Here is a 21,744-nt window from a genome sequence, read left to right on the forward strand (position 1 = left end):
GTTATTAAAGGAAAACACCAGTGTCAGAAGTGGGCTATCACACTACCAGGTATTGTTCAGAGAGCTCTACAAGCCCCAAATAATAGAAGCAATTACCATTGTTGTTGGTTGTTCATCAGAACCAGATGGTAAAACCCTGTTGAAGATATCATGTGCCCTGTTTCCAGGATGCAGAAATGCAGCGGAACTGGTCTTGAAGCTTCCTCCCTGATGGCTACACCTCATAGTGCCAGAAAGTACTAGGAAATATGTTGGGAAGAATTATCATTAACAGTGTTACTCAGTTTTGTACCCTAAATGTTACACTCCCAACCAATCTGGCAATAATGGAAAGTCTGCACTGGTGCAATAATGGAAAGACTGCTATTAGCTCAGGCTTATTACTGACTAGCTCTACACTTAAATTAACCCATAATTCTTATCTATGTTTAGCCATGTGGCTTGGTACCTTTTCTCAGTTCTGCCTTGTCATCTTGCTTCCTCTGTGTCTGGCTGGTGAATCCTGACTCAACCCTTCCTCTTCCCAGAATTCTCCTAGTCTGCTCACACTGCCTATACTTCCTGCCTGGCTACTGGCCAATCAGTGTTTTATCGAACCAGTGTACAAGGGCATTATCCCACAGCATTTCCCCTTTTCTGTCTAATCAAAAAGGAAAGTTTTAATTTTAATGTAGTAAAATTACATATAACAAAACAGTTATCAATCAAGAATTATAGTTATAATATCTAGCCTATTTGTATTTGGCAAATTTAAAGAAAATATTTTATCTATCTTATATTTGTGAGTCTAAGGTTTCACATCTAACTTAGCTTTTATCATAACCAAGGAAAATTATAACTATCTAGTCTTCAGCTACATCAAAGACCCCAGAAGAATATAATATTACCTAAGTAAACAGGAAATTCATTGTAAGCAACTTCCAAAAATATAGAAATGACAGAGACAGCTGCCTGCCAGGACAGTCACCTCTGCAACTTTGGGGCATCCATCTTTAGCCAGTAGGCCACTGGCTGTTTCTGTCATAACTCATTTTTTAGAAGTTGCTTGTTTGTACTTCCTGTCTTACTAGGTAATATTATTCCCTTCTCAATTCTCTGAGGGAGTTGAAGATCAGATAGTTATAGTTACAGTTTTTCTTGTTAAGAAATTCAGAAAAGAAACTCACTAAGAAGTATTAAGTGTATAAGTTTGAAAGACATCATAAGATAGTTTTCTGTTGGTAATATAAGTTAGGATAGAAAGTGAATTAGGTACATTTTGGATTCACCAAAATAGGATAGATAATGGAATATTTTCTCTGAATATGTTCAATGCAAATGGACTAGACATTGTTGATGTATTTATTGCTTGTATATATTGTATATAGTTATTGTACATAATTTTTCTTATATTACTTATAACTTTTTTATTTTATTAGACACAAAAGGGGAAATGTGATATTTTATTTGTGCTTTAATAAATAAAGCTTGCCTGGAGATCAGAGGGAAAAGGCCAGCTATTTTAAGTAAACAAAGAAGTCAGGCAGCACACACCCTTAATTCCTTAGCAGGCAGGATCTCTGTGTGTTCAAGACCACACTAGGTGCTGGGCAGTGGTGGCGCACGCCTTTAATCCCAGCACTCGGGAGGCAGAGCCAGGTGGATCTCTGTGAGTTCAAGGCCAGCCTGAGCTACAAAAAAAAAAAAAAAAAAAGACCACACTAGGGAACAGAGCCAAATGTGGTGACACATGCCTTTAATCCCAGTACCAACCATAGAGACCTGCAAATCTGTACAGACAGACAGACAGTGACAGAGCTGTGTAGGAAGAGGAAGTGAGGCAGCTAGGCTAAGAGCCAATGAGAGGGCAGAAAAGCAAGGCATATAAGCCTGGGTAGACAGGTAGTCACTCTCTTAGGAAGCTGTGGAGTGGATAAGGTGAGGTTAGCTGGTGGCTTTCTGTATTTCCCTGATCTCTCTATGGCTTTAACCCAAATTTCTGGCTCCGTGGTTTTTATTTAATAAGACCATTTAGAAAATTGTCTATACATTGGTGTTGTCATTTTTAGGTCCTTTTTTTTTAAGGCAGTCAGATTGTTGAGATTTCCTGTGTACAACTCCCCTATTGCATATATAAGATAGTATCTCCCAGAAATGTCCTGGGAGACATTTTCTTCAGTGATACAGATACAGGGAAGGTGTCTCATGCTCCTATAAATAAATGCTCATTAATACTTCAGTGAGAAACCCTAACAAAGTTCATTAAATCTCTCTCTCTCTCTCTCTCTCACACACACAGACACACACACACACACACACACACACACACACACAGACACACACACAAAGGCAGGAAAGTAGAAGGGGACTAGTTGGGAAGAAGAGAGTGATCAGTAGGGGTGGGAGGAGAACAAGAAAGGATAATGTAGAATGAATGCTACAAATACATTAAATATATGCATGGGAATTCACATAGACATGAAATCCTTTACTGTATATAATTAATATATGCTGATAAAAATACTAAAAAGATGACAAAATCAGTTGTATTTCTATATGCCAGTGATGAACAATCTAAAAAGGAAATAAAATAATTCAACTTACAATAGGTGCAAAGGAATAAAATGATCAAAGGGTTGAAATAACAAACACTTATGAAAGATATGAAAAAAGACTTAAATAAATAAAACCCCACACATTCATGGGCTAGAAGACCCTAGACCATAAATATATTCATGCTCTAAGCAATTCCTACTAAAATTTGAAGAATGTTTTCCCTCTCAGTATTGGAAAAGTCAGTCTTCACATTACATGGAATTTTAAAAACCCTCCCCCAAATACAAAAAAAATCTAGAAAGAAAAAAATACAAAACAACAAAGTTATAGTATTAATACTTTCTTATTTCAGATATGTCATAAGCCTACAGTAATCAAAACAATGTGATAATGGTATAAAGTTATACTCATACAGTGGTAGAATAGAACTAAGAGTCAAGAAATAAGCTCATTCATCATGTATGACCAGTTGATTTCAACAAAAAGGTATCAAGACCATTACATTGGTGGAAGAATAATCCCTTCACCAAATGATGCTAAGGCAATTGGATTTTCACAGATGAAAGGATGAAATCTTATGTCTACTATACCACTAAGTATAAAAAATATAACTAAAAATGGATTAATGCCATAATTTAAAAAGTTAATATTATAAAAATTATTATTAAAAAGTGGCAAATATTTTTATTTTTATTAGATTTTATGCTTTATATTTAACTACATGTATACATGTATATCTGTGTGGGTTATGGACATATGAGTGCAGGTGCCTGCAGAGGTCAGAGGAGTGTGTCAAATTTCCTGTAACTGGAATTAAAGGAAGCCGAGAGCCACCTAATGTGAGTGCTGGGTACTTAACTCAGGTCCTCTGCAAGAACAACATACACTCTTAACTGCTGGGCTATCTCTCCATCCCCAAAAGGGGCAAATATTTATGTCTTTAGACTTGGCAATGTATTATTAGATATAGTACCCAAAGCATAAGCAACGAAAGGTAAGACAGAAAAGTTGTACTTGAAAAAAAAAATAACTTGGGGCGGTGGTGGCACATGCCTTTAATCCCAGCACTTGGGAGGCAGAGGCAGGCAGATCTTTGTGAGTTCAAGGCCAGCCTGGTCTACAGAGCTAGATCCAGGAAAGGTGCAATGCTACACCGAGAAACCCTGTCTCAAAAAACCAAAAATAAATAAATAAAAATAAAAAATAAATAGATGGAATCATAGCATGTGCTTCTTAAAAATAACTTTTATGTATCAAAGGACATTATCAAAAGAACAAAAGGCAAAATAGGACAAAATATTTGCAAATCACATATTTGACTAGGGTTGGTATTTCTCTGCAAAGATGATACACAAATGATCAATAAATATATGGAAATATGTTCAACATCATTAACTGTTGGAAAATAGAAACAAAACTATGACATACCACTTCATACCCACCGGAATGGCTATAAATTTTTAAACAAGCAGAATATTGTGAAGAATTGAAATTGAAATGCATTATTGAGGAATATAAAGTGGTATAGCTGCTGTGGAAAACAGATCTAACTTCAAAAAGTTAGATACAGAAATATCAGATGACCCATTGTGTAAATGTACCACATTTTCTTTAGCCATTCTTTGGTTGAGGGGCATCTCGGTGGTTTCCAGTTTCTGGTTATTATAAATAAAGCTGCTATTAACATAGTTGAGCAAGTGTCCTTGTGGTATGGTAAAGCATCCTTTGAGTACATCCCTAAGAGTAGTATAGCTGGTTTTTCAGGTAGGTCGATTCCCAATTTTCTGAGAAAACACCATATTGATTTCCAAAGTGGCTCTACAAGTTTGCACTCCCACCAGCAGTGGAGGAGTGTTCCCCTTGCTCCACATCCTTTTCAACATAAGCTGTCATCAGTGTTTTTGATCTTAGCCATTCTGATAGGTGTAAGATCGTATCTCAGATTTGTTTTGATTTGTATTCCTCTGATGACTAAGGATGTTGACCAATTCCTTAAATGTCCTTTGGGGGCCATAAGGGGTTAGGAAGAAACCTGGTGCCAGGGAAACTCCCAGGAATCCACAAGTATGACTCCAGCTAAGACTCCTAGAAATAGTGGATAGGTAGCCTAAACTGGTCATCTCCTATAATCAAATTGGTGACTACCCTAATTGTCATCAGAGAGGTTTTGTCCAATAACTAATGGAAAACAGATACAGAGATTCACAGCCCAGCACTGGGCTGGGCTCTGGGTAACCTGTTGGAGAGAGGGAGGGAGGAAGGATATAGGGGGGGGATGGGAGTGTTGGGTGTCAAGGTCATCACAAAAGAACCCACAGAGACAACTAACCTGGGCTCATAGGAGCTCACAGACACTGAACCAACAGCTAAGGAGCCCACATGGGACCAACCTAGGCCCTCTATATACATGTGACAGTTGTGTAGTTTGGTCTACTTGTGGCACTCTTAGCAGTGGGAGTGGGACCTGTTCTTGATGGTTTGACAGGCTTTGGGGAACCTATTCCTCATTCCAGGTTGCCTTACCAAGCCTTAATATGAGGGGAAGAGCTTAGTCCTACATCAACTTGATATGCCATGCTTTGTTTTGGATTTGGTCACTTAAATATTTGCCTAGTAGTATTTCAGTATGGCATTCTTTTGAAGTTCCCTAGTAACTGTATATGTAAGCATATGTACCCATATAAATACATACACATACATCAAAGAGACACAGATCACTTAATGATGGGGAGAAAAGCACCATTATGCAAATATCACAGAGTATACTCAAACAAGAGAGCTATGATGCCACTAGGCAACATAAGTTTATGGGGATCATTGTTGTATACTCAATCCATTTTAACTACTTGTAGGAGGCCAGCTCCCACCTTTTAAATGGTTCCTATGAGGAGAAGAGAGGGATAAGAAACTTTTAAATAGAAAGATAGAGATGAGAAGAAAGACAGAAACACAGGATAGCTTTGGGAGGACCTGGATCAAAACCCAATGGCCCCTTCTGCCTCTTCGAAGGGGCTTTTTATAACAATGCCAAGGGTCAGGGCAAAAGACCTCCCCCTTGCTAGATCAAAGCACACCACACAGTCAAGTATAGACCCTTCCAAACACCTGGTACCCACATCCATGGTCAAATCATCCCCTTATGCAGCCCTGCTGGGTAAAGCAAGCTCAGATTCTTGGACCCTGAGTAAGTTCTCACTAGGAATCCTCTGTGGGTCTCTACAACTACTACATTGTTAAACTGTGAATGATATATGACTATATATGTATTTTTTGTAGGGTTAGGGATCAAACACAGGGCCTCACATGTTAGGTACACTTTACCCTGAGCTCTAACTCCATCCCTTGCATATGTGTATATAGGTGTGTGTGTGTGTGTGTGTGTGTGTGTGTGTGTGTGTGTCTGTGTGTGTGTGTGTGTGTATGTGTATGTATGTAAATTCACATACACACCCAGACTATAGATATTTAGATCTATCTATCTATCTATCTATCTATCTATCTATCTATCTATCTATCTATCTATCTATCTATCTATCTAGTTGTATTCCTGGATAGAAGACAGGATTTTGGAGGGACAACTAGAATTCTGACATACTTTGGTTAATTAAAATAATCAAGACTATATATTTTGCTCCTAAGCATTGCTCCTGCTAGTACGAGGTATTTTCTTTCTTTTTCCCCTCAAAATAATTGGTATCTATGGTAACTCAGCTGAGAAATCACAGCTATCCATCCTACAGCAAGAGTCTTTAAAAAATCTTATATTTAAATCCTAATAATACTCACAATTTTCTTGGGGTGAAGACCCCAAGCTAAGCGATAGATTACCCACAGGGACTCAAAGGTAAATAGAATGTCACAGGAACTACTCTTTGGCACTTTGGCTGGGTAAATGTCCTGTCCTATTTTTAAACCATCCTTGAAAACTCCCACTGGTACTGAACAGTTTTTGATCCTTCAGGTATTATGAGTCTTAATCAAATGATTAAATGAAACATCTGTTTCCTGCTTCCTTTTTCCATTTTCCTACTTTCTTTCTCTCCATTTTATCTTCATCAATTTCTGCATGGCATCTAAAGTCTTCTTTTTCATTGCTACTTCACCTATATCTTCTTTCCTATCTGTATCTTCATTGTCATCCTCTTCATAAATTCCTCCTTACCATCCTCATCACCCAAGTATGAGGTATTTTCAGGATACTCTTTCATTTCGTTTTTAAAAATACTCAGGTAGTGTTTTTTTTCTGATTCTGTTATTAACCCCTACTTTTTGTTTTACCAGATAATTTTTATTTTACTTACATGTCTTATAATATATTCAGATTTTTGTCATTAGTTCTGTAAATACTGAAAGAAGCACACGTAAACAAGATATGTTTTTCTGTTCTTAAGATGCAACACATGATTTCAGGCATCATTAGGTTTTTATGAAATCTTCTATAGTAGGTTTGTTATTTATGTCTTTTTGATCTTGACTTTCTTTGTTTTTATTTAATTAAATGGCTGTCATAGATTGAAAAACAAATTAAATCTCAGGTATTTTATGTTCATCTTTGTGCTCACCTCTTTTTATTAAAATCTGTCAAAGACATCACATATGCACAAAAAGAAAACAGGCCAATTATTTCTAAATCCTATGAAACATAATTCATCCATAATTAAAATAACAACACACCATGACCAAATAGGCTTTATTCTAGAAAATCAATGATGATTTAATTCTAGGAAATCTATTATTGTTATTCAGTATACTCATAGTTTAAAAGAGAAACATGATTATCTCCTTAGAATCTGACAAGGCGTATAATTCGACTCAATATCCATTGACTCAAAACAATTCTAAAACATGAACAGATGGACACACTATAAAAAAATCCGAAATAACTACTAAGGAAACAGTAAGAACCTATTCTATAACTTCAAAAGGCTTACAACAATTTTGATAACAAACTTCAGCAGTATATAATATTTGATTTGAAGTCTACTGGCACATTTGATTAGAATGAAACCTAATGACGTAAGAGTAATAACATTGTTATGCAATAATGATTTGTTTTTAAATTTCTTAGAAAGTAAGTATTATTCTCACTATAAGCACTGTACTAAGCAGTGAATATTCTAACATACAATATGAAAATTCGAAAAGAATTCTTTTACTGTTATGAAATACAGTGCAAATTTTTGGTAGCCAAAATTTCTGGTGACTTTATTATTTAGATTATAAACTCTCTTCTTTTTGTGGTACTGGATTAAACCCAGGGCATCAAGCATGCTAGGCAAGCACTGTACTACTGAAATACGTCCTCAGCATAAACTCCCTTTGTAAATGTGTTACCAAACCCACTTCCCATTGTAACCTGTTTGTTTCAGGAGATTCCAGACAATTTTGCATTTCTGGTCTGCTCAAGTGACATTCTCAGTAACCTGGTCTATATATAAAAAAAATAACAGATAATTAATCTAAATGAAAATAACTTTATGCAAATTAATATAATTTCAAATTGTATTCACTAAAATAGTTAATAGTAAAATAATAGAAAATGATTTTTTAACCAAACACTTTGCCATTAGTATAGAAATACTAACTTCCAAATGTTCTTTTCCTTATTGTACCAAGAAAATGATTAACAAAAAATCTTGATCATTATCATTTTCTTTAATAATATAGAATATAAAGAAAAATATTTCACCTGGATAGTTGTATGAGACGCTCCATAGACTTCCAAAAATAACTGATGAAAATTATAAAACATAATCATGTAGGGCTAGGGTATAGTTCAGTAGTACAGAGCTTGCTTAGCATGTGTGAGGCACTGGTTCAGTGCCCAGAAACTTTCCTCTCTCTCCTCCCAATAAGACCAAATAAAATGAAATCACACCAAGTCATAGTAAATTGCTCAGAAGATATGCACTTATTTGTTCCCAGAAGCCTACTAAGTATCAGTAAGAGCAATGACAGCATATAACATATGAGCCATGTCATGTTGAAATTAACCCTCATGTCAGTATGATATAAGCACAGTTTTATCAGATGTGGCCAAGTTTCCAGGCTGGGATTCCTAGGAGGTCCAAGACTGCTGGACTTTTCCAACACTAAGACCTGTCTTATAAATGCTCTATTATAAAAGGCACAAGTTTAGCCGGGCGTTGGTGGCGCACGCCTTTAATCCCAGCACTCGGGAGGCAGAGCCAGGCGGATCTCTGTGAGTTCGAGGCCAGCCTGGGCTACCAAGTGAGCTCCAGGAAAGGCGCAAAGCTACACAGAGAAACCCTGTCTCGAAAAACCAAAAAATAAATAAATAAATAAAAAAAAATAAAAAAATAAATAAAAAGGCACAAGTCTTCTACTCAGACTCTATTTAAGGACTGTATTATAGGACAAAAGCAAGGGAAGTTCAAAATACTTGGTTTCAATTGTTCTCATCTCAGTGAGCTTGTAAGATAGTTTCTATGCTGAGAGACACAAGGCAAAAATACCAAGGACCACAAGTCTTACATAGTCTTCCACTCATAGAACTGAATATCTGATATAAACCAAGCACTACTATCCTTGCCCCCAGATCTAAAACAGTGGTTCTGTTGCATCTTAGTAAAAGGCACGTTATGAGCTCTGAAGTTTTGCCTAAGAAGAATGACTTTAATTAGAACAGAGTCTAGAGAAATTCAAGTCCAAGGTCACTGTGAAAAATCTTGAAGATTTTGTTAGTGAACATGAGTAAACTGGTAGCTCAACACAAAATAGACCAATTTGAAATTTACAGACAAATTGGGTAAAGAGGCAATCATAAACGTCTTTATCCATTCAAAGGGCATTATTTTAAGTGATCATACTGTAGAGAAATTTATGTCCAAGAACATTAGAGAGTGAAAGAACAAGAGAGGCACAATCACCTAGCAAGTAGGATGTACATCAACAGAGTCCATTCTGGAGCTTAAAAGGGAGATCAACCTACATAAGGTCTGTATTCTACATGGAAGTAGAAAGGAGACTAGTTGGGAAGGAGAAGGAGGTCATTGGGAGTTGGAAGGGAAAGAAAAGTGGGTGATGGCTGGTGAATATGATCACAATACATTGTATACATATATAAAATTATCAAAAATAAAAGTGGTTAGAAAGTGAAATGTCCCCTAGAGGCTCACTTATTTGAACACTTGGTCCCAAATGGTGATGCTATTTGGAAAGGTTGTGGAATCTTCATACGGAGGAGCCTCGTTGGAAGAAATGGGTTACTGGGAACAGACCTTAATGTTTTATAGCCTAGCCCTACTTCCTGTTTATGGTCTGCTTCCTGATTGTGGATGCAATATGACAAGCTTAATTCTCCCGTGCTTCATTCTGCCTTCCTGCCTGCTGCAGTGAGAACCAAGGGTAAATGCTGGCGGATATTGTTTGTTTTCACTCCCCTAAACAAGTTTGTTCATGCCCAATTACACTACATATGCTTGATCACATGTAGGTGGGAGGTATGTGGGCAGGAAATATATCAGGATATATGCTTGTCCCTTATTGGGTATGGGCTGGGGGTGGTGATGGTGGTATACAGGCAGGAAATGTGTCAAGATATCTGCTTGCCCCTGATTAGACCTGGTGGGAAATTCAATGGCCTTGTGGGTGTGCCTTTTTAAGCATCTGCAAAATGTGACTAATACCCACTTTCTGGGAACCAGGAATAGACCTGACTAGAGTTGATCCCCCTGGCCAGTATTTAATTAAAGCTTGCTTCAAATATGGCTCAAAATTATGGTAGTAGTCTTATTCTCGCCTGGTGTGATTAACACTGCCACATCTCACTTACCATGGTGGACTGTGTCTCTCTGGAACTGTAAGCCCGAATAAAGCCCTTCTCCATTTCAGTGGATCTTGTCAGGGTATTTTATCACAGCAAGGGAAAACTAACAGAGAAATTGGTACTGGGAAGTGGGGCTGTTGCTGTGATAAACCTGACCATGTGAATCTTCGGTCTTTGGGAGTGTTTTTATACTAGAAATGTCTAAGAGTTTGGAATTTTGGGCTAGAAAAGTCCTTGAATGTAGACCTTAAAGGACAATTCTAATAGGAGTTTGGAAGACCAGAAAGCATAGAATAATGTGGACTATGGAAGATCAACTTATGAGGCTTTTAGAGGGTGACAGGGGCTTTTTGAGAACTGGACTACAGGCCATTTAGTTTTTTATTTACACAAATAATCTGGCCCTTGTCCCAAGAACTTGAGTGAAGCTGAATTTAAGTTATAGCCTAACTTGTTTGGTAGAGGATTTAAAGCAGGACAACATCAAAGACATGTCATAATTACTGCTCAGTGCTCTCATTTTTTATCTATATTAGAAGAGATAAAGTGGAACAAAAGGTAATTCTAAAATGTGAAGTTTGGTAAGGAAAGTTGTATGAAAAATAAAAGTTGTGAACAAAGAAAATACAGATAATAAAGCATCTGTCATTGTTAAAAAGTTTAATTCCATTAAAAAGAAACCTCCTTTTCTACAGAGAACATAATGAAGGTACCTTGAGGTTAAGACTCCGCCATCAAAGTCTCTAACCTGTGAAAATGCAAATGTATTTGAAAGGGGAAAAGCATAAACTCACAATGCCAAAGGAGATTCCTGTTCTAGAGAGCAACTGTTCAGAGAAGTGTTTCTCCAGGTTAGCACACAATAGCTGATGCAATTGTGAGTCAAGGGGACCATCCTAAGGTCAAAGGAGAATCCAGTACTGGTCATTCGTGTGGTAGCGGTTTTGCAGGCATTAAAGTGCAAAACTGAGGGGTCATGAAGTCTTGCACCACAGTTCCAGAGAGCTGCTGAGGATAAGCAACATGCTCCAGGGTCAGAGTCCCTGCAAAGAGGTCTTGAAAGCTACTGCATGAGATGTGAAGAGAAAGACTAAATGGCAGTAGATACCCTGGCTATTGGAGAAACCAGAACAATAAATGTCCACCAATAAATGTTGTCTAAATAAAGTAGAGCTGAACCAAGAGAGAGGCAGCAGAGCGGGGTGTGTGGTGTGTGTGTGTGTGTGTGTGTGTGTGTGTGTGTGTGTGTGTGTGTGTGTTTCAGGGCTACCTAAGTCCATTGGAGCTGAGATGATTCCTTCCATCATGACTTCCAAATGCCAGACATAGAGCTGCAGCATTCGATGTTGCTGTGCTGGCATTTGGTCTTGCTTTGGTGCAAAACATCCTTCCTATTCCCTTTTGGAATTGAAATGTATATTCTGTGCCACTGTATGCTGGACTAACATAATTTCTTTTTATTTTACAGAAGGTCACAGCTAAGATATTGCCTCCATTATTAGAAAATACTTTTGGACTTTTGAACAGTGTTGGGACTGTTAAAGATTATAAAAACTTCTGAAGTTGGACAGAATTATATTTTGCATCAAAACATGGCCATGAGCCTATGGAGGCCAGGGCATAATGTTGTGGTTTGAATGTGAAATTCTTCCCATAGGGTCACATGTTTGAATACTTAGACCCTAGCTGGTAGCACTATTTGGGAAGGGTGTGGAACCTTCAGCAAGTGGAGACTTGTTGGAGGAAGTAAGTCCTGGGTGTGGACTTTAAGACATCATAGCCAGGCCCAATTTTCTGTTCCCTCTCTGCTTCCTAAATGTGGATATAACACGACCAGCAAGCATTCTGATACTGCCAACAGGCCATTCCTGCCCTGCTACCACGTCTTCCTTGCCAGGATGAACTAACCATATTGCCTGGAACTGCAAGCCAAAATAAACCCTTCTTACTTAAGTTGCTTTTGTCAGAAAAGCAACAGAAAACTAATATAAAAATAAAACGAATAAACAAAGAAGGGAGATTAGGAAAAAGGTATAATATCAAAGCACTCTACTAAAACCACTGCCATCTCATTTCAGGAGGATGGGTCAGGATGTTTTCAAAAGCAAAGACTACACAGTAGAAGCAGCGGCGGGTCGGATAAACCATTTGTGAGGATGACGCGGCATGGTAAGAACCGTACTTCAAGGCTGTCTACACCTACCACGAGAAGAGAAGGACGCAGCGGCCTCAGGCTATGGGACCTAGACATCCCACTGAGCTGGGACGCTGTGAAGGACTTTGACTGCTGCTGTCTCTCACTGCAGCCCTGCCATAATCCTGTGGTCACCCAGATGGCTACCTGTACGAACGGGAGGCGATCCAGGAGTACATCCTACACCAGAAGAAAGAGATTGCCGGCAGATGAAGGCCTATAAGAAGCAGCGAGGAGCCAGAGGAAGAGCAGAAACAGCTTCAGTGAGCAGCAGCCCAGGACCAAGTTCGAGGCTTCCTGGAGGAGGAGGCAGCCATCGTGGGCCGGTCCCTCAACCCCTTCATACCCAACACAGATGGTCAGCAGCCCGGGCCCAGTGCAGGTCCTCCAGGCAAGGATAAGAACAAAGCGCTGCCAGCTTCTGGATTCCCTCACTGACGCCCGAGGCAAAGGCCACCAAGCTGGAAAAACCATCCATGCCACACTGTGACCTGCCGATGTCTGGGAAGCCTCTACACATGTCGGACGTGAAGCCAGTACATTTCACACAGCTGGACGACTCTGTGGACCACGTGGGACTCATCACATGCAGTGAGCGCTATGTGTGTGCTGTGACCCTAGACAGCCTGAGCAATGCCACACCATGTGCAGTGCTGTGGCGCTCTGGGGCTGGGTCACCCTGGAGTGTGTGGAGAAACTGATCTGGAAGGACATGGTGGACCCGTCAATGGGGATACGCTGACAGAGGTGACATCATTGTGCTGCGGCGCTGCGGTTAGGGCTTCACAGGCTCAGGAGTGAAGCTGCGGGCCGAGATGTCTCGGCCAGTGATGCAAGCCTGAGCTGTGACCTAACAAACCTGCCTGTGAATGAACTGGATCTCTGGTGCCTCACTTAGCCGGGCGCTGGTGGGCATGCCTTTAATCCCAGTACTTGGAGGCAGAAGCAGGCGGATCTCTGCAAGTTCAAGACCATCCTGGCCTACAGAGTGAGTTCCAGGATATCCAGTACTGCACAGAGAAACTCTGTCTTGAAAAACCAAAAAAAAAAAGAAAAAAAAAAAGAAAGAGTGGACTTGAAGTATGGTCACTCCAGTCCAGATGAGCCCTAAACTCCTGGAAGCTGTCTCAGTTACTTTTGACTATGCAGGAACCCTGGTACAGAACCTGTTAATCTATCTCCTCCAGCCTCAGTCAGGATCTGTGAGAGGGCGCCCTGCCCAGGAAGTATGGGGCTCAGGGTATAACACACTCCCAAGGAAGCGTACTCAAAGAGACCCCGACATGGACCTGCCCGCCATGTGCCCTTAATTGCAGGACTCCCCGCAGACCTGGCACATTGCCACACACTGCCTCATGTACAGTCCTGCCCTCTTCTCTTCCCTGGAGAACGTCTCTCAAGAATCCCAACTTCCAGCCGGGCAGTGGTGGCCGCACACCTTTGATTCCCAGCACTCAGGAGGCAGAGGATCTCTGTGAGTTCGAGGCCAGTCTGGTCTACAGAGTGAGTTCTAGAACAGCTGGCGCTACACAGAAAAACCCTGTCTCAAAAAAAAAAAAAAAAAAGAAGACCTCAGCTTCTATGAGTATGTCCAGCTTTCCTCAGTACCCTCCATCCCAACCCTGAATTGTTCCAAGTGACACAGACCACCACACCCCAATCCACGTAAAACTCAGCTTCCTTTTTTCTTTTCTTTCTGGACTGGGAAGGGCAACACATAGCAAGTGTTCAAGAGTTCTTATCTTTAATTAAAAACAATTTGTTAAAAAAAAGCAAGACTACCCTGTGTGGAGTAAAATTGAGCCATTGTACTATGGGGCCAAGAGAGCTCAATGAACTAGTCCAGTCAATTCACTAAGCAATTACAGAAAGCAAACTAACAAGGCTGGAAGACAGAACACTAGGTAAGAACTTTGCTGCTCTTGCAGAGGACCTGAGTTTGATTCCCAGAACTCATAGAGCAGCTCACGATTGTCTGTAATTTCAGCTCTGTAATCCACTTCTGCCTCCAAGAGCACCAGGCAAGTATGTAGTGCACATGCAGGCAAACTTCATACACATAAAAAATAGAAATGACTTTGTAAAGGCCCAGATGTTAAACTAGACACATATTTCAAAACAGCTATTTTAAATATGCTTAGATAACTAAAGGAATCTACATGTAAAGAATGAAGGTATGATAAGAGTGCTCATCTCTATATCTCAATAAAGTCATATATGTTATAAAAGTAATCAAATAGAAATTCTAGAATTAAAATACAGTTTAACAATTCTTTACAGACCTTGAAAAACAATACTCAAGTTCATATGGAAAAACAAAAAAATCAGGATAGCTAAAACAATCTGTACAATAAAGTAACTTCTGGAGGTAAAAAACCACATGGTATTGGCATAAAAACAGACAGGTGGATAAATGTAAACGAATCAAAGACCCAGACGTAAATCTATACACTTATGGACATGTGATTTTCAACAAAGAAGCCAAAATTATACAATGGAAAAAGGAAAGCATCTTCAACAAATGGTGCTGGTCTAACTGGATGTCACCATGTGGAAGAATGCAAATAGATCCGTATTTATCACCCTGCACAAAACTCAGGACCAAGTGAATCAAAGATCTCAACATAAATCCAGATATACTGAACCTGATAGAAGAGAAAGTGGGAAACAATCTCAAACACACTGGCACAGGAGACAACTTTCTAAACAGAATACCAATAGTACAGACACCAATATTGGCAATTAATAAATGGGAACTTCCTAAAATTGAAATGTTTCTGTAAGGCAAAGGACACCATCAAAAGGACAAAACAGCAGCCCACAGAATGGGAAAAGATCTTCACCAACCCCACATCTAAAAAAGGGCTGATTTCCAAAATATATGAAGAACTCAAGAAACTAGATATCAACAAACCAAATAATCCAATTAAAAATGGGGTACAGATTGAAACAGAATTCTCAACAGAAGAATCTCAAATGGCCCAGAAACACTTAAGGAAATGTTCAACATCCTTATCCATCAGGGAAATGCAAAACAAAATGACTCCGAAATTTTATCTTATACCTGTCAGAGTGGCTAAGATCAAAAACACAAGTGACAGCTCAGACAGGTGAGATATGGAGCAAGGGAACACTCCTCCATTGTTGCACATATAGACAAGCAGGCACACACATATACAAATAAAAATTAAGGAAAAGACATGTGAGATGTAGAAAAGACAAAAAATAAAATGGTAGAAGTTTGACTATAAAATAATATCAATTGTTAGTGTATTATACTATGTAATAAGAGACAGAGATTGTCATACTAGTTTAAAATATATTTTATATTCTATCTATAGGAGATAAGCACTATATCTAAAGACACAGGATGAAAATAAAAGGATGAGAGCTGGGCAAGGTGGTGCATGCCTTTAATCCAGCACTCAGGAGGCAGAGGCAGGTGGATCTCTGTGAGTTTGGGGCTAGCCTGGTCGACAAAATGAGTTTCAGGACAGCTAGAGATATTACACAGAGAAACCCTCTCCCAAAAAACCAAAAATAAAAGGACAAAAAAGACTATGAATTAGGTATTTTAACACCTCTATAAACAATAAAACTAGGAAAAACATCAAAGGTATAGAAGATTTAATACCTATAAAGTCCATACCTAACAAGCATACATTAAACATGCCATCAATCCAACATCAATGTATATGCTCAAAATTAAACTATTCACACAAATATTTGTACATGTTTATTAAGACTTCATAATACTCTAAAAATGTTTTATTTTATGTATATGAATGTTTGCCTGTGTGTAGGTATGTACATGCTTAGATGCTTGATGTCCATATAGTCAAGAAAGGGTGTCAGATTCCTGGAACTGGAGTTACAGGCAGTTGTAAGCCATTATGTGGGCATTGGGAACTATATCTGGGTCCTCTGCAAGAGCAGCAAGTGCTTTTTAACTAAAAAGCCATCTTTTCCAGACCTGAGACATTATTAGTAATATTGGAAAATTGGAAACAACCCAAGTGTCTGTCAATGAATGAGTGGATAATGAAGATGTGATATATCCAGACAATGAAATGTTATTCAGCTATAATAAGGTGTGAAATACTGATACCTATTAAGAAACAGAGAATCTGAAACATTTTTTTTTACAAAAGGATCTAATCAGAAAAGACTACAAGTCATATTATTAGATTTACATAAAAAGCTCACAATAGGCAAACTATATAGACAGAAAGTAGCTAACTGGTTGCTTAGAGCTAGTGACAATGATGAAGAGTACCCACTAATGGGTAAAAGGTTTCTTTTTAGAATGATAAAAATATTCTAAAATTAGATTGTAACTGGAGTATTACTATGTCCACCTGGCTCCTGTAGCCACTCAGGCCCAATTAAACACACAGAGACTTATATTACTTATAAACTGTATGGCCATGGCAGGCTTCTTGCTAGCTGTTCTTATATCTTAAATTAACCTATTCTATTAATCTATAAGTTGCCACGTGGCTCGTGGCTTACCGGTATCTTATATCATGCTTCTCCTTGTGGCAGCTGGCAGCATCTCCTCTGACTCAGCCTTCCACTTCCAGAATTCTCCTCTCTCTTGTCCGCCTATACTTCCTGCCTGGCTACTGGCCAATCAGTGTTTTATTTATTAATCATAGCAACATATATTCACAACACACAGGACAACTCCATAACATCAGATTTGTTGATCGTTGTACAGCTTAAAATATGCTAAAAAGTATTACAATGTACATGTAAATGATAGTTTTGGGATGGCGATAATGCTTGGTGGCAGCATGTGTACCTAGAATGCACAAGGCCCTGAGTTTAATTCTCAGCAATGCCCCAAATGAAAATGAATGGGTGAATTATAGGATATAGGAATTATACATCAAGAAGTCTGTTACAATTTAGATAGTAGAAATCTCCCATGTTTCATGGGTTGGTAGCATTAACATAGTAAAAATTCCATCCTACCAAAAGCAATCTACAGATTCAAAGCAGTCCCCATCAAAATTCCAACATAATTCTCTAAAGTCTTTTAAAGGACAATTTTCAGCTATATATAAAACATAAGAAACTCAGATACCTAAAACAATCTTGTATAATAAAAGAACTGCTTGAGTATACCATCCCTGATCTCAAATTTACTACCAGAGCTATAGTAATAAAAACAGCATGGTATTGGCACAAAAAACATGTTGATCAATGGAATCAAATGAAAGATCCAGATATACCATACATCTATGGACACCTAATTTTTGTAAAGAAAGCTAGAACTATTTACATTGGAAAAAAGACAGTATCTTCAACAAATGATGCTGGTTAAACTGGATGACTGCATATAGAAAGATCCAAATAAATCTATAATTACCACCCACACAAAACTCAACTTTCAAATGGATCAAAGACCTCAACATAAATGGGAGCCCACAACTGACTCAGTTCCCCAGTTTGAATCTGAAGTCTATTCTAAGTCAATAGAGTTCAAGCTTGCTTGCTCCGGGTGTGAAAAGGTCTATTAGCCCACAGAGTCTTTGAAGAGTGTGAGAAAGTCCTGATTAGTCTCACGGAAGGAACACTCAGCTGTAGCTAGATGCAGGCTGCTGACACCAGCCAGAGGAACATAGAAATAGACAATGAAAACTGCCTGCCCTTGACACAAGCAGGATAGATAGTGTGAATGCTTATGCTGTGCATTGTTCTACCTCTGTCCTTCAAGACTGTATACAAGCTGACCGTGAAATAAACTTGGGTGTCCAGCACTGATGGCAGACCTGTTGACTCTTTCCTTCCTCTTCACTGTCTCTACAATCCACACTCCCTCACCAGATACCCAACTGATTGTCAGCAGGCTCCCAACACATAAAAACCAGTACACTGAACCTGATAGGAGAGAAAGTTTGAATGGCCTTGAATGTGTTGGCACAGGAAAAACTTCCTGAACAGAGCACTGACAGCACACTAAGATCAACAATTAATAAATGACCTCATGAAACTGAAAAGCTTCTGTAAGGAAAAGGACACCAATATTGGACAAAGCAGCAGCCTATAGAATGAGAAAAGATTTTTACCAACTCTACATCTGATAGAGGGATAATATCAGAATATATAAAGAACTCAAGAAACTAGATATTAAGAAAAAGTATCACTTTAAAAAAAATGGATATACATCTAATACAGAGAATCTCAAAAGAGAAAACTCAAATGGCTGAGAAACACTTAAGGAAATTCAACATCCTTAGTCATCAGGAAATGCAAATCAAAAACTACTTTGAGATTCCATCTTACACCTGTCAAAGTGTCTAAGATCAAAAACACACAGTGACAGCTCATGGTGGAGAGGATGTGGAGTAAGGGGAACACTCTTCCATTGCTGTTGGGACTGCAAACTTGTACAGATATTATGGAAATCAGTGTGGCAGTTCCTCAGGAAAGATGCGAATCAATTTAATTTAAGATCCACTCATTATTCATTATTCAATCTCTAAGTTCTCTAGAGAAACATGAGCAATACAGTAATAAACCATATAAATGGACTTATAGACAAAAAAATCACATTCTCTTCCCAATAGATACAGAAAAGGCCTTTGAGAAAATCCAACATGTCTTCATGATAAAAGTCCTAGAGAATTTAGAGTTAGAGGGAATATACCTCAAATAATAAAAGTTATATATGATAATTTCACAGCCAAAAGAGGGCATTGGATCCCCTGGAGCTGGAGTTACAGGTGGTTGTGAGCAACCTGACACAGGTGCTGGAAACTGAACTTAGGTTTTCTGCAAAAGCAGTTATTGCTCTTTAACTACTGGGAGAGCTCTCTAGCCCATTTTATGTATAGTACCAGGCATCTAAAAAGCCCTGCCATTTGGACAGTGATGCTGTTTGAAACCTTGGTCTATAGACTTGACAAAATATAAGTGTTTTATTACTGTATATATAAGCCAGAGATTCAAATTTTGTTTCAAAATTAGTTCAATTAATTCTAAAAGACTTCTATGTAGTTCATTGTAGTGATTGATTAATTTTTCCTGACTCCTTTATATATTAAGTGCATTTGCATTCCTTCTAAAATGCAAAGTTTAGGAGAAAATCTTACCAAGCTTCTATCTTCCAACTAGAATCATTAGTGGTGCTACCCTTTTGCAGGCTGCTGTTCATGTAATTGAATCATGAGTATTGTCTTTGAGCCAGTGGGTCTCATCCTTCCCAATGCTGTGACCTTTTAATACAGTTCCTCAGGTTGTAGTGACCCCAACCATAAAATTATTTTTAGCTGCTACTTCATAACTTAATTTTGCTACTTATGAATTGTAACGTAAATATTTTTGGAGATAGAGGTTTACCAAAGGGGTCATGATCCACAGGTTGAGAACTGCTCCCTTTAAGCAAAGCTAATCAGACATGACCTTACACTGTACATACCAAGAGCAGCGCCTTCTAATAATTAAAAGTATTGGACATTGGTCACCTAAGGAGTACATCTGTAAACAAGTAATTCAAGTAATTCATTTTCAAATTCCTTTTACATTTGTTATCATTGGTTGTGTTTTCGTAAAGTTTGCAGTTATTAATACTCTGTAGAAGTATAACTTCTAACAAAAGAATGAACAATACTTGAAAAAAAAAGCACTTGTGATGAAAAAGTAACACAAGGACTATACTTAAGAGTTGGCAAAATTTCCCATGTGTTGATTTAATCTGTATTCATTGAGATACAGTTTAACATACCCAGACTATGAACTAAAAAGGAGTAACTTTTAAAAGTTAAAAGCACATAAGGATAACGTTATATTAGTTTCTTTTGTTATTGCTGTGAAAAAGTACCCAGCAAGAAGCAACTTCCTGGACAGAGAGAGTTCTTGACTTACGGTTATATGATATACAGTCCATCATGGTGAGGAAATTGGCAGCAGGGCAGGAGGCAGCTGGTTATATTGCAGGGGAAAGCAGATAGTGAAGGATACTTTTCTCCTTTTAATGCAAGTCTGGGACTCCAGTGCATGGCATGTGTTACCCACATTTAGTTTGGTTTTCCCACCTTAGTTAAATCTAGAAATCCTCACAGATTGACCAGAGGCTTGTTCTCTTTGGTAATTCTAGGTCCTGTTAAGCTGAGACAACAACATTAACCATGATGTTACTGCTATTTTCAGTAAAGCAAAAGTGCTTTATACAGAGATTAAAAAATTACAATCACCTTTACTTGAAGTTAATTTTTGCCTAGTTTTTTCTCTGGGAAGTTAGATTCTTTTCTTGTATTCTTTTTTAATGGAAAAGACTTCTTAAAGGGGGCTCATTTATCATGAATAAGGACTTCATCTTTGTATGTCTAGTATCTAGTAAAAAACTAGTGTTCAATTTTTTATTCCATGTGTATGAATGTTTTCTGTTGTGTGGTTTCATGCCTGCTGCCCATAGAAGACAGAAGAAGAAGCTTTGATCCCCTGGAACTGGTGTTACAGATGCTGTGAGCAACCACGAAGGTGCTGAGAATCAAATATGGGTCCTCTGTGAAAGCAGCCAGTGCTCTTAACCACTTGAGCCATCTCTCCAGCTCCTCAAATATATTTTTTGAGTTGAACTCAAAAAAGGAACACAAAAAAATATACAGGCCCCAGACCTAGTAAGCCCCTACACTTTAGCACAATTGACTCCATGATGCAAAGTTAAGGCTGTAAAATTTCAGTACCACCTGCAAAATCTAAACCAAAGACCTAATCCATCAGAGTCCATAGTTCTGGGAAAGTCTCTAACCTTGCTTTTTGGCTTCTTGTAGTTCTGCTCTGGTTAATGTCGTTGTTGAAGCTGAAGCATGTCAACCCAGAGCACGCGTTTTTGTACTTAAAATTTCACCCGAGAAAGGCTCGGTGTTACATTGGGATCCCAAACACCCAGTGTAGTCGCCGGCTAATGAAGACTTTTCTTTGGCTTAAATCCATGTCTGAGCAGTCTTCTCTGGTGAATACCTCACAACAAGAAACAGATATATGATGAGAATTTATTCTAAATGTAAAGAATAATAGGAAAGAATGACTAACACAAGATAGAGGATAAAGAGCTAAATGGACTTTATACCTGTTGGAGAAATGAGAACCTAACAAGTATGGGAAATTAAGATGTTTTCTTATTACAGGTAAGAGAAACAAGCAGACAGAGAACTCAGGTGTGTCTAACTTCTTAATGTTGTAACATGACACTGTCATTTACAACGCTCATGCTGGA

At 38.4% G+C, this 21,744-nt stretch overlaps 1 protein-coding gene and 1 pseudogene across 1 annotated transcript in view; one reads left to right on the forward strand and one right to left on the reverse strand.

Annotated features, from left to right (window-relative positions):
- Positions 1–21,744, reverse strand: part of Tex11 (testis expressed 11) — a 387,858-nt gene that overhangs the window by 42,764 nt on the left and 323,350 nt on the right.
- Positions 12,481–13,360, forward strand: LOC114703188 (annotated as a pseudogene).

Source organism: Peromyscus leucopus, chromosome X, assembly GCF_004664715.2.
Source record: "Peromyscus leucopus breed LL Stock chromosome X, UCI_PerLeu_2.1, whole genome shotgun sequence".
In the NCBI taxonomy this organism is placed as follows: domain Eukaryota; kingdom Metazoa; phylum Chordata; class Mammalia; order Rodentia; family Cricetidae; genus Peromyscus; species Peromyscus leucopus.